Here is a 14780-nt window from a genome sequence, read left to right as displayed (position 1 = left end):
ATGGTTAATTAAATTTATGCTGGTATTATAATTTACAGCCTGGTTACAGTGTGAAATAAGCATCTCTTCCACTCTCTTCTCAGCCTTTAGATTGTCCTAGTTAATTTTCATGCTGTGTTATTCTGTTGTCATTCTGAATAATACATTGGATCAGGCCACAAAGAACCGTAAATTACAAGTAGTATTTGCATTTTTTTTTTTCTCATTTATCTCTCTCTCTCTTTTATATTTTCACTGTATCTTCTTTTCTTCCCTTTCAAGTTCTCATTTCATACGCAACATCTATGGTTAACCGTCATCCTTCAGATGCTGACCTCCACCTGTAACTCCTGTCTAGCTGTCAAATTTGTTTTTTTCTTGAATGTCGTCTTGGGTATACTAGATTCCTGCTCTCTGTTGAATGGCTGTCAGCGATTTTTATTATACACCATTTGGCATGAAGACTCAATTAAGAGTTTACTTTTGAGTTAATTTGAGTCTGTTTAGAAGAACACTTGGAGTCACGTTTAAAATTCCTCTTGCTTTCCCACCTCTTTTTTTCTGCTAAAGATAAAAAACACCTTATTATCACCTAGTCCTTGTAAGGGGCTGTGAGGAGCTTTATCAAAACTAATTTGAGTTAGTGATCTATGGTGCGGATGGAGTTATTTGGTTTTAGCAATATGGAAGTGATGTGATGTTTTTTTTTATTTTGAAGCATCTTTTGCTTGCATATTGGGCTTTTTGGCCACATTTGTGTCCTTTTTTTCCAATGCTAAGCCTTCAACTGCTGACATGTCTTGAGTGGTGCGATATAGGCCTCATTATGTTTAAAAGAACGGTGAAAAGCCAATGCCAGCCTCCTTGTTTACCAAACAGAGTTATTGAATGTTAGTGGATGTCGGAATCTTCCACTTTTCCTTTCTTCCTAACAAAAACCTGACAACCCAAGTGATGACTGCCTCAATCTTTTAGAGGGCCTTTTTTTAAGTGCTATCTACCATTGCTTGCATTTATCTTGGATATTTACAGACGTATCACAGTTAGTGAGTTGCATACCATTTCTGTTTTGTCTACAATGCAGGTGCAAAAAGATGGATGTAGTTCATTCTTGGAATGTGCTGAGTGTAGTTGTTGTCTTCAAGTGTGACAGCTATTTCCTGGAGTTCAAACATCAGTCAACGTCATTTCAGAGAGCCAGTGCTTCACTTGAAGTTCTCTGTTGAATGATAAAGTGATGTTAAAGGGAAGATAGACACATCAGTTAAGGTTCCTCTTGATTTATTTTTTCCTAGATCACACTTTGAGCAAAACTTTGTGTCCAGGTAAGAGAGACTTTTATATGGTAGGGTTTATGGGACAAAGATGAAATGAAACCAAAATGCATCTAGTGCATTTACTTCATGCACCTTTTGTATCATTGAAGGTGTCTTGTCACCCCTGACAGGCACGTCTTCATAGGGCGGTCAGCCCCCAACATGTCTGTTTTTCCAACACCCGCCCTTCCTCGCAGCTCAAGTGTGAATTTGAAACTCTTGGGTATGGTGAAGCTGTTAGACAAACAGAACAACTATTGTACACATCGCTGTGGAACAATGTAATCTCTGACGTGTTGTTTGAATGTGGTGTAAGGGTGGTGTTTGGTTTCACAGGCTGTATTTACATTTCTCCAGACTAGGCATGTGTATGTTTTGGCGGCGTCTTTGTCCGACATGAACCCACATACTGAAGGTACGCATGAGGACATCAGTGTTATCGTAGCTGCGTTGGATTGGGTGTTAAATACTATTTATTTCCTGTGGAAGTAATGTAGAGCGTGTTGAAGTATAGGGGTGTATGGGTGTTCCCAACTAAATGGCTTTGCCATAACTCTTACCTGAAACCTAGCGTTTAAAGCAACGTTACTTAAATTGACCATTTAGTTACTCTAATTGCACCACTGAATACTGGTGCAATGTGATTCTTTTATTAGTGTTTAATAATGAAAAATCATCTAGGATATTTCAAGTGTTTGAACTACAATGTAAATAAGGTTTAGCCTGCATTTTATAACTTCATTCCTCATCTAAAATACCCATTTTTAAAGTTAATCTGTGCTTTTGTAAAATATGCATTTTTTTTTCTTTCTTTTTTTTTGACAATTGATGTAGTTATGCTCTTATTAGGGGCCAAGCACCGAAGGTGCGGAGGCACCTATTGTATCTGTTCCCGTTCTTATTATTCTTCCGACTGGGAGTCTATGGTAGCCCATAGAACCGATTGCGGGAAAGTTGTTTTGGTTTGACATTCTGATAGAGGACAGTCCCAACATTAAATACACCAATTTTGGTGTTTCTAAGTCATTCCCTCTAGCGTCACCACCTGTCCAAAGTTTCACTAATATTTTTCTAATAACTTTTGAACCGTAAGTCAAAATTCTTAAAAAATCAACAAAATAATTTTTTCCTCTGATTCCTGAGCTCATGACGATTCGATTGCACCCTATGACGTCATTTTCCGTCATAAAAATATAGCCGCCATTTAGAATTTTCCTAAAAAGCTACTTTTTCGAACTCGTCCTAGACGGTTTGTCCGATTTGCACGAAAATTTTACCAGATCATCTACAGACCATGCTGACAAAAAGTTATGGAATTCAAGTTGATTCGCTTAACCATTTTCGATAAACCCACCAAATGTTACGTAGCGCTTGCGAAAACAGACGTAAGGCTGTATCTCCGCAACGCTTTATCGTATTCAGACCAAACTTTGGTACATGTCATTACAAGCATGGCCTGAGGCTACAAGCTGCGTTTCGGCGCAGCGACACCTACTGGTCCGGAGATATGAAAAATGGCTATTTTTGCTTAGACCTTTTTTTCTTCCAAATGCTTATAACTTTGGGTGTGGTTGACTTATTTTCACGAGACTCATCTCATTAGACTCCTGAAACCTTGCCGAGTCCAACTATACCAAACATGCTAAGTTTCACCTTACGGTTTGTGTAGCGTTGTGATTTAGCGCTTTTACAACATTTTAAAGATAGGTCGATACATAGGTATCGTAGCTAACATAGGTCGATAGCTATTCGCCAATGCCCAAATGGGAAAATATTGATAGTGAGGGGTAGTAAAATCCAATCAAAGTCATGTGTCAGTAATTTTTTACATGTTTTTTCATATAAATGTCTGTAACTCTGAAGCGAATTGAGATATTTACATCAAAATTGACACACATATGTATGGGCTCACTCTGAGGACACATAAAAAAAATGGTGGGACTGAGCCTCTTGGTGGTGCTATAATAGAACAAAACATGAAATTCCCATTGATTTCAATACAGTTTTGTGACATAAAATGCTATACTAAACAAATGCATTGGTGTAATATTATGAAACTCAGAATGTGCCATCAGCACCATCCGCTGAAGGTACTCAAAACATTTTGAGACATTTATAACAAAATTTCCAAAACTGCTAATAACTTTTGAATAAATCTGGCTATTTAAATGCCACCTGTCTTATTCGATTCCTTGGGTCAAGCCGAGAACATAGATACCAAGTTTTCTTTATTTGGCCTAACTTCCTATCTGCCATCTTGATTTTCAGTCAAAACCTACTTTTTCGAACTCCTCCTAGACCGTTTGTCCGATTTTCACCAAAATCGAATCGTATCATCTCCAGACCGTGCCGACTAAAAGTCATGGATTTCGTGTCGATACACAAAACCGTTTTCGTATAGCGCAGCAGCAAAGATGAGGCATGATGCTAAAAGCACTATTCAGGCTTTATTTCTGCAATGCCTTGACATATTGACACCAAACTTTGTATGTGTCATTGTCTCTTCACTCTGACCACATCACATCAGTTTTGTACCTGTGCCACCTATTGGGCGAAAGTGTTAATCCATTAAATCATATTTTTATTTACTGTTTCTATGATTTTTCAGGCATTTTGCCGAAAATCCTCTTTAAATGTCTTTAATTGCTCATTGTTGCAGTTGTTCTGACACTTTCAGACATGTTGGCATGTCTTGTGATCTGATTGTGCTTGGCCCCGGTAATTGCTGCTTGCAGCTATATTTAATCTTGCTTTTTTTATCTGAAATTTAGCATTTGAGAGATTCAATCTGCCTGGATAATTTTGAGGTTAAATGATCTTATTTCTTCATTGGATAATAGTGATTTGTGAATTTAATGAATGGTGAATATTAAACTTTTAATGTCTGCACGTTAATGGCAGATTTGTGGATACAGTAATTATTTTAGATGCGTATGGTTACAAATAATGTCTTTATTTTGAAATGCAAAGTGAGACCCTTCGGGTAAGATGTTCCCATAATTGGGACAGGTGTTGTTGATGCCGTTTTTAACAAACAGTTATTATAATTCATGGAGTTATTATTTAATAATTCAATTAATTAGATTCCCTGAATTAGGTTCAAACTTTTTCATTATTTATCATAACCTATAGGCCAGTTAAATGAAATTATTCAATCCAAATGCATAATCTATTTTACTATGATATTTCTTCAATTAAAAATGCAGGCCAATAATTGATTCATAGAATTATGGCGTAATTCAGACTGGGATAATTTTTTTAAACCAAATTTAGCTGAAAAGGCACACTTTTCTTTTTCCCTGTATCAAGAATTAACCGAAAGTCGCCTAAGATAAAAGTATCAAAGTAAGTCAAGTATCAAAAGTATCAAAGTATAAAAGTAAGAGAAAAATTGGGAGGGGAAGTTCTGCAATCGTTTGTAAAAAAAAAAAAAAAAAAAAAAAAAAAAAAAAAAATTTCATTACAACTGAAAAGCCTGAGTCTAAAACTTGGTATTGAATACATTTTGGGGAAATATGAGATTTTTAGCCACACAGCTATCAGTAAAGAGTCCCATGTGGCTCGGAAGCCGCAGGATGAGTTCCTGGGCTCCAGCGTCTATAAAGATACTCTGTTTTCTTTCACAGTCAGAGATCATTTCCCAGGCCTCTCTTAAATCCTGACTTAAAGCCAGGCTCCTCTGTACCCGTAGTTTCTTGCTCGTCTTTCTGTGAGAGTAAAACATTTTTCGATTGGATAGTTCCTGTCAGAACTGGAACCATTCTGGCTGAATGCACATAAATCCCAGCAGGCTTTTGATGATTCATGCTTCTGCATCTAGCTACCCAGGTGGGTCGCTCTTTTGGACGTCTTTGTCAAATTAGGGTACAGTCCTTGCCTTGACAGTTCAGTTGTGCACAGTGAAATAAAGGTGCAAAGTCTTCTGGAGAGAATGTAAGGTTGCACAAATCACTTCGTATTTTCTTTTCGCGCCGCCTAATGCCTGTTCTGCTGTGGATTTTTTGCTTCACTAATAAACCGAAGAGCTACTTGAATCTCTTAACTATGTCTGTTCCTTGACAGCATAACTTCCTGGAGATGGGTCTCATTTTTCTAGCTGGTCCTCTCTCTTCGTCTTTGTAAGAATGAGATGCACACGTCCATCAAACACAAGGAGGTCCATCATAGCTGGTGAAAGCTGCCGCGGAACTTTTAGAAGTATGCACTTGTGACCTTTCCCAAGCAACTATCCCGAGTGGAGATGTCAAAAGCTGTAGACAAGGAAAAAGTCCATTCAATAATTTTCAATAAATGTTCAAATCCTTCCAAAAACAGATTGGGCACTTGCAAACACTTACTGTAATATAAAGAAATGTGTTATTTTTAAATGTTGCTTGTTAAAATCTTATTTTATAAGAATATACGCTAAGTCTGACTGACCATCAATGGAGAAAGATAATGGTCTATTTGCCACATCAAACAGCAAACGCCAACTGGATCATGCTAACCAGAGCTCGATCTCTTCCAAGAGTCTGTTTTCCCCTTTTCACACCATGTTCTTGTAAGAGTGATGTATAAATTGTGTTGTGGGGGAAAATAAGACATTTTATACATCTTTTAGCCCAAAAGCAATTTGAGGTTGAGATTTCGCAGTTATCTTGGCTCTCTTTAGAAACTATGCAGTGATTTTGGTTGCCCTCAGAGCGGCGGTCAGGGAACATCATGTAAGGATGTGAAACACATTATTTTCAGAATCGCTGCTGTGAAGGATCAGAACGAAGAGGGACTATTGATTATTTCAACTTTTTTTTCCCCTCTGAAAGTTCCTTACTGAAGGCCAAATTGGCATATAAGTGAGTTCTGTAAAAAATGTTATATCTTCTCTTTGCTCAGTCTCTTTTTACGGTGCCTCTGCCTGTTCTTTTGCAATTTTAATTGGTCAGCATAATCAGGTGCGTTATATTGAGTCCTCCTCTCCTGTATCTGCATTTGGAATTGATCATAGGAACTTTGTCTTTGTAAATGTCTCAGCACGTCATACGTGGCTAACAAACCTGAACATGTACATTTCTGAGAGAATTTAGTACTGGTGTCCATACTTCAACCAAGTCAAATACCTTTTACAATGCATTATTTACTGAAAAGAAAAGGTTGGTTTATTAGATGTAGACTTCTTAGCTTAGTAACACTTTAACTAGATTTAATAAATATCAATTATATTAATTTATTACATTCCAGAAGTTTCAAAAACTAAAATTTACAGTTCAACATTTAAAGATTTATACAAGTAAATAAATTAATGATACTTCCTTATATAATTATTAATTTATTTACTTACTCACAAATAGCAATGTTCTATAAAATATTTTCGAACTAGACTTAACTGGAAAACAAATATTTTACACTTGCATAATGTAATGGTGGCTGTAACAATCGCACATCAAGTATTAACTAGAATAATCTTTAATCAGGAATACATTGGAAACGCAAACATAAACAATAACCAACAAAGGACTAAACTGAACAGAGTATATATGCAGGGGATAATCAGGAACCAAATAAGATACAGCTGATGATGATTAATCACAGAAACAAACAGGAACATAATCAGAAACCAAGGAAAATGAAACTAAACAGAGCAGGGAAACAGGAACTAAAGGAAACAGAACAGAATATCAAAATAAGAGTCCAATTACCTCCTTTTTCAAGACTGTGCGAGCCCTGACTCTAAAATCTAAACGTTTTTGAGGTAACAAATTACAATAAGAAATATGTCAGTTTACATCTTAATTTTTAGCTTAATTTGTTAGGAATTTAAAGAGATCACTATTAGTATAAAACACTGGTTGTTTTAGGGACAATTAGGCCCATCTAGCTTTGTCTGAGAGCTTCAAGAATGTTCTGGAACTCAAGTTTCAACAAAGGCTCTTCACAGGCATCAACTCTGTTTACATTGTGATCTCTGAGATATTGTCGTCTGAGGTGCAGAGCATTGCTGATGGATGACTGATAAGAGATCCTCAGCATATAGAGCGAGGACAGAGTTTTGAATAGATATGCTCTGCAGGACAAACCTTCTCTCACTTATCCTTCGGGCTTTTAATGCAGGTTACCCTCTGTTTGTTTTATTGCTCTGTTTTTTGTGTAAATTCTGTGCTCCTGTGAGGACAGACTGACCTGTGGCGGTTCCAGTGGGGGGACGATCTGAAGTGTTTTGGATGGGAAACAAAAGCAGACAGTGCTGTACGTGTGAAGAATACACATTGATTCTAATTGCTAGTTGTCACTGTGAGAATGAACAAGGCTCTGGATTCATTTATTACCCTTTTTTTTATGTCATTGCCCTTCCACAAAATGCTCACAAGTCAATAACGGGTTGCACTAATCAAGCTGCCATCTTTACTAATGAGTTTCCCTATATTGGTTAACCTCAGAGTCACTTCATAGAAGCGTCTTTAAGCTTCCGTTGGCTGCCGTCTACTTCCCCCACCACAGCCTTCCCACACAATCCGCGTGGGCTCCCTGGGAACGTGAGCTCAGCCAGATGGGCCGCACTAGCGCCACCGCTCATGCTTTATTATGGACGCAATACAGCTGTTGTTTTTCTCTCTCAGCAAATGTGTCTGTCTCAAAACGAGTGCTCAGGGCTGGGGAGAGATTGCCGGCTGTGCACCGCTCTTCCAGTTTCCTCTGAACAATGTAATCGTGGAGACGCAGGCCTTTAGTTTGTCAGAAAACAACCTTCCTGTCATACTTTATGTGTATGTTCTCTTTGAAATCACAAAGAGGTCGTTAAAAAGCCGTTAGATGGTTCAGTTGAAAATGTCTCTGCATTTGTGGAAAATGACCCTCAGGCTGCATACGCATTCAATAACTAATGCTCAATTTTGTTTAATATTTTTCCTTTTTTTTTCTGGGTTGACTTGTTTGATAGCTGAAGATATACTGTTTTGGTCTCTTTTTATTTAAATATTGTGGCAACACCTTTGTGTTAGACGTGAACTGTGGTAGTACTATGGTTTTGGATTTGCTTGCAGTAACGGTGCCATGATACATTTAATAATCATTTTGCTATATTAACACTAAAGCATCACACAGTCTTGTAATTCATGGGGGGAAAAAGGATAATACCATATATTTTTGTCATGTGCTACATTAACTAGTGTTCAAAAGTTTGGGGTTAAGATTTTTATTTAAGTTTTATTTGTTAGTGTCACATGATCTTCATAAATCATTCTAATATGATGATTTGTCATAACTGATGAGATGATAAGATGTCATAACTGCCTATTCTGGGTCGTTCTACACCTTAATTCTCAAACATTTAAACGGTATATCAGTGAAACACGGTACTGCCATAGTACTTTATGTACAGGTTGTGGTGTTATTTTCAGAAACATTCATTTCAAACAGACTTCTTTCATTTGAAGTGTCATGGTTTGTGTTTTAATGCAGTGTGGTTAATCTTTTTGGCTTAATATATCATTGAACCTCGTCGTGATGTCAAACCCTCGTCAAACTCTTGCTTGCCTACTTTGAAAATTAACCTTGTACATGTTTGACCTGAATGTGTCAGTGTTTGTAAAGTAGAAGTGGATATTTTTAGCTATTAAGTTCATCAGTCAAAAATGCAATTGATACAAATTTGACCTGTTTCTAACCTCTGCATGGCTCTGTTATTTTTCCATCTGGCAGCATTCAGTATTAAGCTCATATTTCACTGTGTTTTGCACCACTACATCCAAAACAAGAATAAAACATGTATTTCTTAAATGAGGAAAATCGTTGAATGAGCTTAAGTCTTTGAGGTTTGGCTCGGTTCCTTCAGAGAGTACAAATATGTATACTGTACATTGAAGCAAAGAAAGTGAACACATTTGCTTTTAATGGATTTATATAGAAGCCAGAATGTGAGCATAATGTGGCTTATTTTCAAATCCTCACAATTGTTGAATGCTTTTAGGTTGTTGTTGTTCCCTGAAAATAATCCCTCATTAGTGTTTGTTTCTTATTTGTATGTTACAGTATGAACAAACATCATATATTAAAGAGTGAAAAACTAACTTTACAAAAAGTGCTGCAGCAGCACAAGTGGTGCTTTAAGTTGTAATACCATTGTACTTTGAGATGCATGGCCTACCAAAAAGGTTCTTGCTTTTCAGTTTATCAAAGGTAACAGTGGGAAGTAATCGTGGGCGGCATGACTACAGTTACATGATCACAAATTTTTTTTATCCCTTCTAACTGTGACTTGAGGTCACAGATTTTGGCCTTTTATCTTTAAACTCTCTAAGTGTTTTATTCCTGCTCCAGATTGCTCACTGAAGCTGTGACTGTGAATTGTTAGCAGAAAAAACAACCTTGAGGATGTCCTCATGAACAATTCTTGCTTAAATACCTTCATTCAGGCCTCTCCTCATCTCGTAAGCGCAGATGTAGCCACTTGAATATGCTATTCTGATTGTCCACTCGAGAGGCCTGTTTTCTTCTGCTTTTGTGTCTACCGTAGAAGTTCTCCCTCCCCTGCTTTACACGTTGCAGCAGAAAGGAAGGAAATTGAGGTTTGGATTGCTGGAAAATATTCTCCCCTTGGTTTACTGTTTGGAAGCCTATTGCTTGGACGCCATGAGCCTCTTGTAAGCCGAGTTATGATGAAAAGAGTGTCCCTGTTTTTCATTTTCCTGTCCTCCATTTTGTCGATTTTTGAAAAAGCTAGTTCAGTGGGAGCATTTCACATTCCAGGAATTTGCTGTTCTGAATCACATATTGATAGTCACTACTGTTCAAAAGTTTGGTGTCAGGAGGAGTTTTCATTTAAAGAAAGAAATATATACTTTTATACAGCAAGAATGCATTAAATTGATAAAAATGCCAGTAAAAACATTATAATTATTAATTATAATCATTATAATTTTTTCTATCTATCAAAAAATACTTAAATGTATAACATTTTCCACAAAAATATTAAGCAGCACAACTCTTTTCAACATTGATAATAATCAGAAATGTTTCTTGAGCATCAAATCAGCATATTAGAATGACTTCTGTAGGATCATGAAGACTGGAGTAATGATGCTGAAAATTCAGCTTTGATCACAGAATAAATTACATTTTTAAATATATTCAAATAGAAAAGTTATTTTAAATTGCAACATTTCACCATAGTACTGGTTTACTGCATTTTTGGTCAAATAAATGAAGCCTTGGTGAGAGAGAGATTTCTTTTGAAAACATGAAAAAAATCTTATCGATTCACAATGTTGCATTGATGCAATCATGCAGATTTATGTTTTCCTATTATATTTTCTTCTCCTACACTCTTAAAAATATAGGCTCTTTATTGGCATCTATCTTTTTCTGAAAAACATTTAATAATCCATGGAATCTTTCCATTCCACAAGAGGTTCTTCACAGTGGAAAATCTTCTTCAGATTAATGAAATGTTCTTCACACTAAGAAAAGTTGTTCTTTTAGGAACTGTTCACTGAAAGGTACTTTGGGGAGCCCAAAATGGTTCCTCTCTTCCATTACTGTGAAAGAAACTCTATTTTTAAAAGAGTGTATCAGCATTGGATTGTAAGGTAGCCATCTATAATCATCTCTATTCCAGTAAATATAAAGTTCAGTACATCACTATACGTTATGATATTGTTAGAACGGTATATTTGTGATGAGAATTGATGTAGGTGGAGCCCATGTCATTGTGAATCACAGGTGACCACACTGAGAAATGTCAGTTTATTAAAACAACCTGTTTCTTCATTAATAGAACTGTGGGAAATCATATGAAAGGGCACATAAACAAGGATCTAAAGTATTGTGAAAAAGCAATATCATGAGAAAAATAATTGCAATATTGATATGTGATTTTATCAGTAAAGCCCAGGATATTTTCTTATTTGTTTCATCTTTTTCTTCCCCAACAAATCTCACATCATCAGCTTGCTTCTCAAATCATCAGTCTCTCCACTATCACAATCTCTGTTTGTCTCAAAGGACCGCAGGGTGTTTTGGACCAAACCTGGGTATCTTTGGTAAATTAAAAACTCTGCCTGATCAATTTATCTCATTATTCTATTCATAAGTCTTCCTGGTTTTTCCACCAACACTCTCAGGACCAGAATCATCTTTTGTAGGAATTTCCCCACTCAGTATTTTTAGAGTTGTTTTAATAGTATTACCAGTCACTTTTTGGTGACACCTCCATGTGTTAGGTAGGTATGTGTGTATTTATGTTTGTTATTTTTATTTTATTTCACTTATTTGCTTGCTTTATTTGCATTTACTTTGCATGCTTATTTGGTGCTTTATTTACTGTAGTTTTTTATTTTAACATATTTTCAGCCATTTTGCTACTTTTGATTTGGCAATAGTGAGAAAACAGCAAATTATTGCGTTCCTCTCATAAATGCCATGTTCAAAGTTTTGGAGCATGACTCTTTGTTGGCAGATGCTATTTACATTAACTCCGCCCACTATTGTCTGATTGAGACAGACAAAATGACAACATTTTGTCAGAATCAGTGGTGTGGACAGTGGGTTTGACCAGAGTTCAAATCCGTCTTTTACCGAACTCATTCTTCTCCCTTTTTCCATCGCATATCAAATAGACATATACAAATTAAGTCGAAATAGAAATTAAAGTGCATAGAAGTGCATAACAGATATTTGAATTATTATACAAAGTGCTTTACACTCTCAACATTAACAAAAAGACAAATACAAATTAAGTAGAAATAGAAATAAAGTGCATAACAGGTATTTGTTAGTGGGAATAAAGTGTTTAATTGGTAGGGTTACAATATACTGAGGTGCAAAAAGTATCTTCCGCTATTTGCACTAAGTATACATAGAATCTAACAACTATTTACACTTAGTGCAAAGAAAATACATTTTGTTGCTATTTACACTTAGCATCTAATCTATCACTTTTTAAGCCACTTATCACTCTATTCAATGCTTTACTTATATGCCACGTTAATAACTCTTAATTATCTTCTTTTGAACTTGTAGCTAATCAGCTAATCTGGATGTGCTTTTAATAAATGACATTATCATCATATCATAAGCAATTCATTTTAGAATTTGAATCCTTTAAGATCTCTGATAAAAACCAAAACATCATTGGTCATTGGAAGGATTTCAGATTTTCACAAGGATTTGATTCTCTTGATGTAGGAGAGATCCTCATTTGACAGCAGGCCGACATTCCTGTGGATTTATGTCTCTCGGAGACGCGCTGCAAATGTGCTCTCGGTTAATGAGTTGCATCTTCACTGCATACCACATCTCTGCTCCTCTCCGATAGCGCGCCTGCCATTCGAATCCTGTTAGAGGAAGAAAACATGCAAATTCCACAGGCGTTCTTTGCAAAAGAATCTGCATGTTTGTCTTTTCTTCCTCACCTGAGCCTGATTGATTCTTTTGTTGCCTGTCAGGATCATAGACATTAATTAATTACCAGATGTTGATAACACACGATGAGCAAATCTTTACAAAGCTTTTGTTGGGCTGTTTCGTGGTTTTGTTTCCTATTTGGCTCCAGGTTGTTCTTCCGCTCTCATCAGAGAGTCGTGCACAAAATGAGCGCAGCAGTGCTCGACAGACGCGTCTGTGATTTATATTACACTGATGGTGTTTCTTCAGCGCTCGGCTCAAAACAGGAAATCTGCTGCAAATTTATTCCCCGTGGCAGAGTGTGTGGCTGTGTGAAAACAGCCTTCAACTCCAATTAAAGTTTGAGACGACTTGAGTGGCTGGGGGGGAGAAAAAAGGTCTAAAATTGTATTTTTAGAGTAGGCCTATTCCCGCTTTTAACATTTCTCAAACAGCCGTTGAAATAGTTCAATCCGTTTAATCACAGCTGAAAGTGGCGCTTGGCTGTCCTCTTTTCAATTTGCGAACTGTATGAATGCAAAATGTACCGAATGGCATTTTTAGGTACAGTAGGCAGCTTGTTTATACTGATGTTCAGAGCCAAGCTGAGGACAAACCAAACAGAACCAAAATAATAATTCTCATCACTAGACAACCACATGTTCTATTAATAATTTGTATTTTACATTATACAGTAGTTCATTTATTATTATACCCATTGTGCTTGGTAACAATGCATGTCTTGTGTGACTTCATGCATGTTACAACAGAATATTACCCAAATTTATAAATGTATAACCTTTTTTTTTGTTCTTGACCATGGCTTTGTTTTCAGTCATTTGTGTTACTGTGTTGTGTTAAAAAGTAACGATTTAAATAGTTAAATGTCCGTACTGTTGTGAAATGTGTGTGTATGTATGTATGCATGTGTGTATGTATGTGTGTATATTTGTGTATATATACGTGTGAGTGTGTGTGTGTGTGTATATACGTGTGTGTGTGTGTGTGTGTGTATATATATATATATATATATATATATATATATATATATATATATATATATATATAATATTGTATAACAAACTTTTGATTTGACAGCACTAAATATTAGGGGTGTGACGGTTAGTATATAACCGTGAGACCGACGGTTATAGTTGAACACCGTCATTAGATCTCTATAACCGCCAAAACCATGTTATTAAAATATTTTTTACAAAAATTTTTTATCATAGAGAATGTTTAAATACTAATTAAAAACAATTGTTAACAGTCTGTCATTAATGGTCTACGTCGTTTCAAACTGTATTTGATTCTTTGCCAAGTACCAATGCAAGTTTTGTTTTGTAAATCGTCAGACATGATTTTTACCACTTTGTAAAAAAAATTTTTTCTTTGTAGAAAGCCTTTCTTTAAAGCGAATTTTGTTTTGTATAAATTGTATCAATTTTAATAAATGTTTCATCAACCAATTGCATGTATTTAATAAATAAAATATATTATAAAATATATATAATATATATAAATATAGCAGACAATATAATAACCGTGACATGGAGGCGCCGGTGCGCCGCGTTCACTTGCATTGCATTGTGAACTAGAGCGCACCTCATCGTAAATGAATGAAACTCAGCGTAGGCCTCATACATTAGCATGAAATTTGGTCAAAAAACGTTGGTGCGGATGATGAGTTTTGTGATGCGGTTGCGGATGAAATAATGCCCCATCCGCGTATCTCTATTGATAACAACATTGAACACTACACAAATATTAATTTTATTTGTTTTAATTTAGGCGATCAAATAGCTAATCAGTGTCTGCTCGTTTATTCAAACTAAGTTTTCCTATAACAGACGAATGTCGCAATGATATGTTACGTTATGTTACGAACCGTCACATTTGACTCACGTCATAACCGTCATCACCAATTCTGAAACCGGCACACCCCTACTAAATATAAGACAATACAATATAATATATAATATTTGGTAGTCTGTAGAATCACTTCACCTCTTTCTTCTATTATAATAAAATCATTTTAAATTAAACCAATATTTATTTATTTATTTATTTATTTATTATTCTCCTGTAATAAAATGATTTCAACCTAAACCAATATTTGTTCATTTTGAT

The 14780-nt window shown here is 35.9% G+C and overlaps 1 protein-coding gene across 2 annotated transcripts in view; it reads left to right on the top strand.

Moving 5' to 3' along the window:
• Positions 1-14780, top strand: part of gstcd (glutathione S-transferase, C-terminal domain containing) — a 52196-nt gene that overhangs the window by 17352 nt on the left and 20064 nt on the right. The window lies entirely within an intron of this gene.

The sequence above is a fragment of the Scardinius erythrophthalmus genome (assembly GCF_964197995.2).
Source record: "Scardinius erythrophthalmus genome assembly, chromosome: 3".
NCBI classification, from domain to species: domain Eukaryota; kingdom Metazoa; phylum Chordata; class Actinopteri; order Cypriniformes; family Leuciscidae; genus Scardinius; species Scardinius erythrophthalmus.
This window is presented reverse-complemented; position numbering and strand designations above follow the sequence as displayed.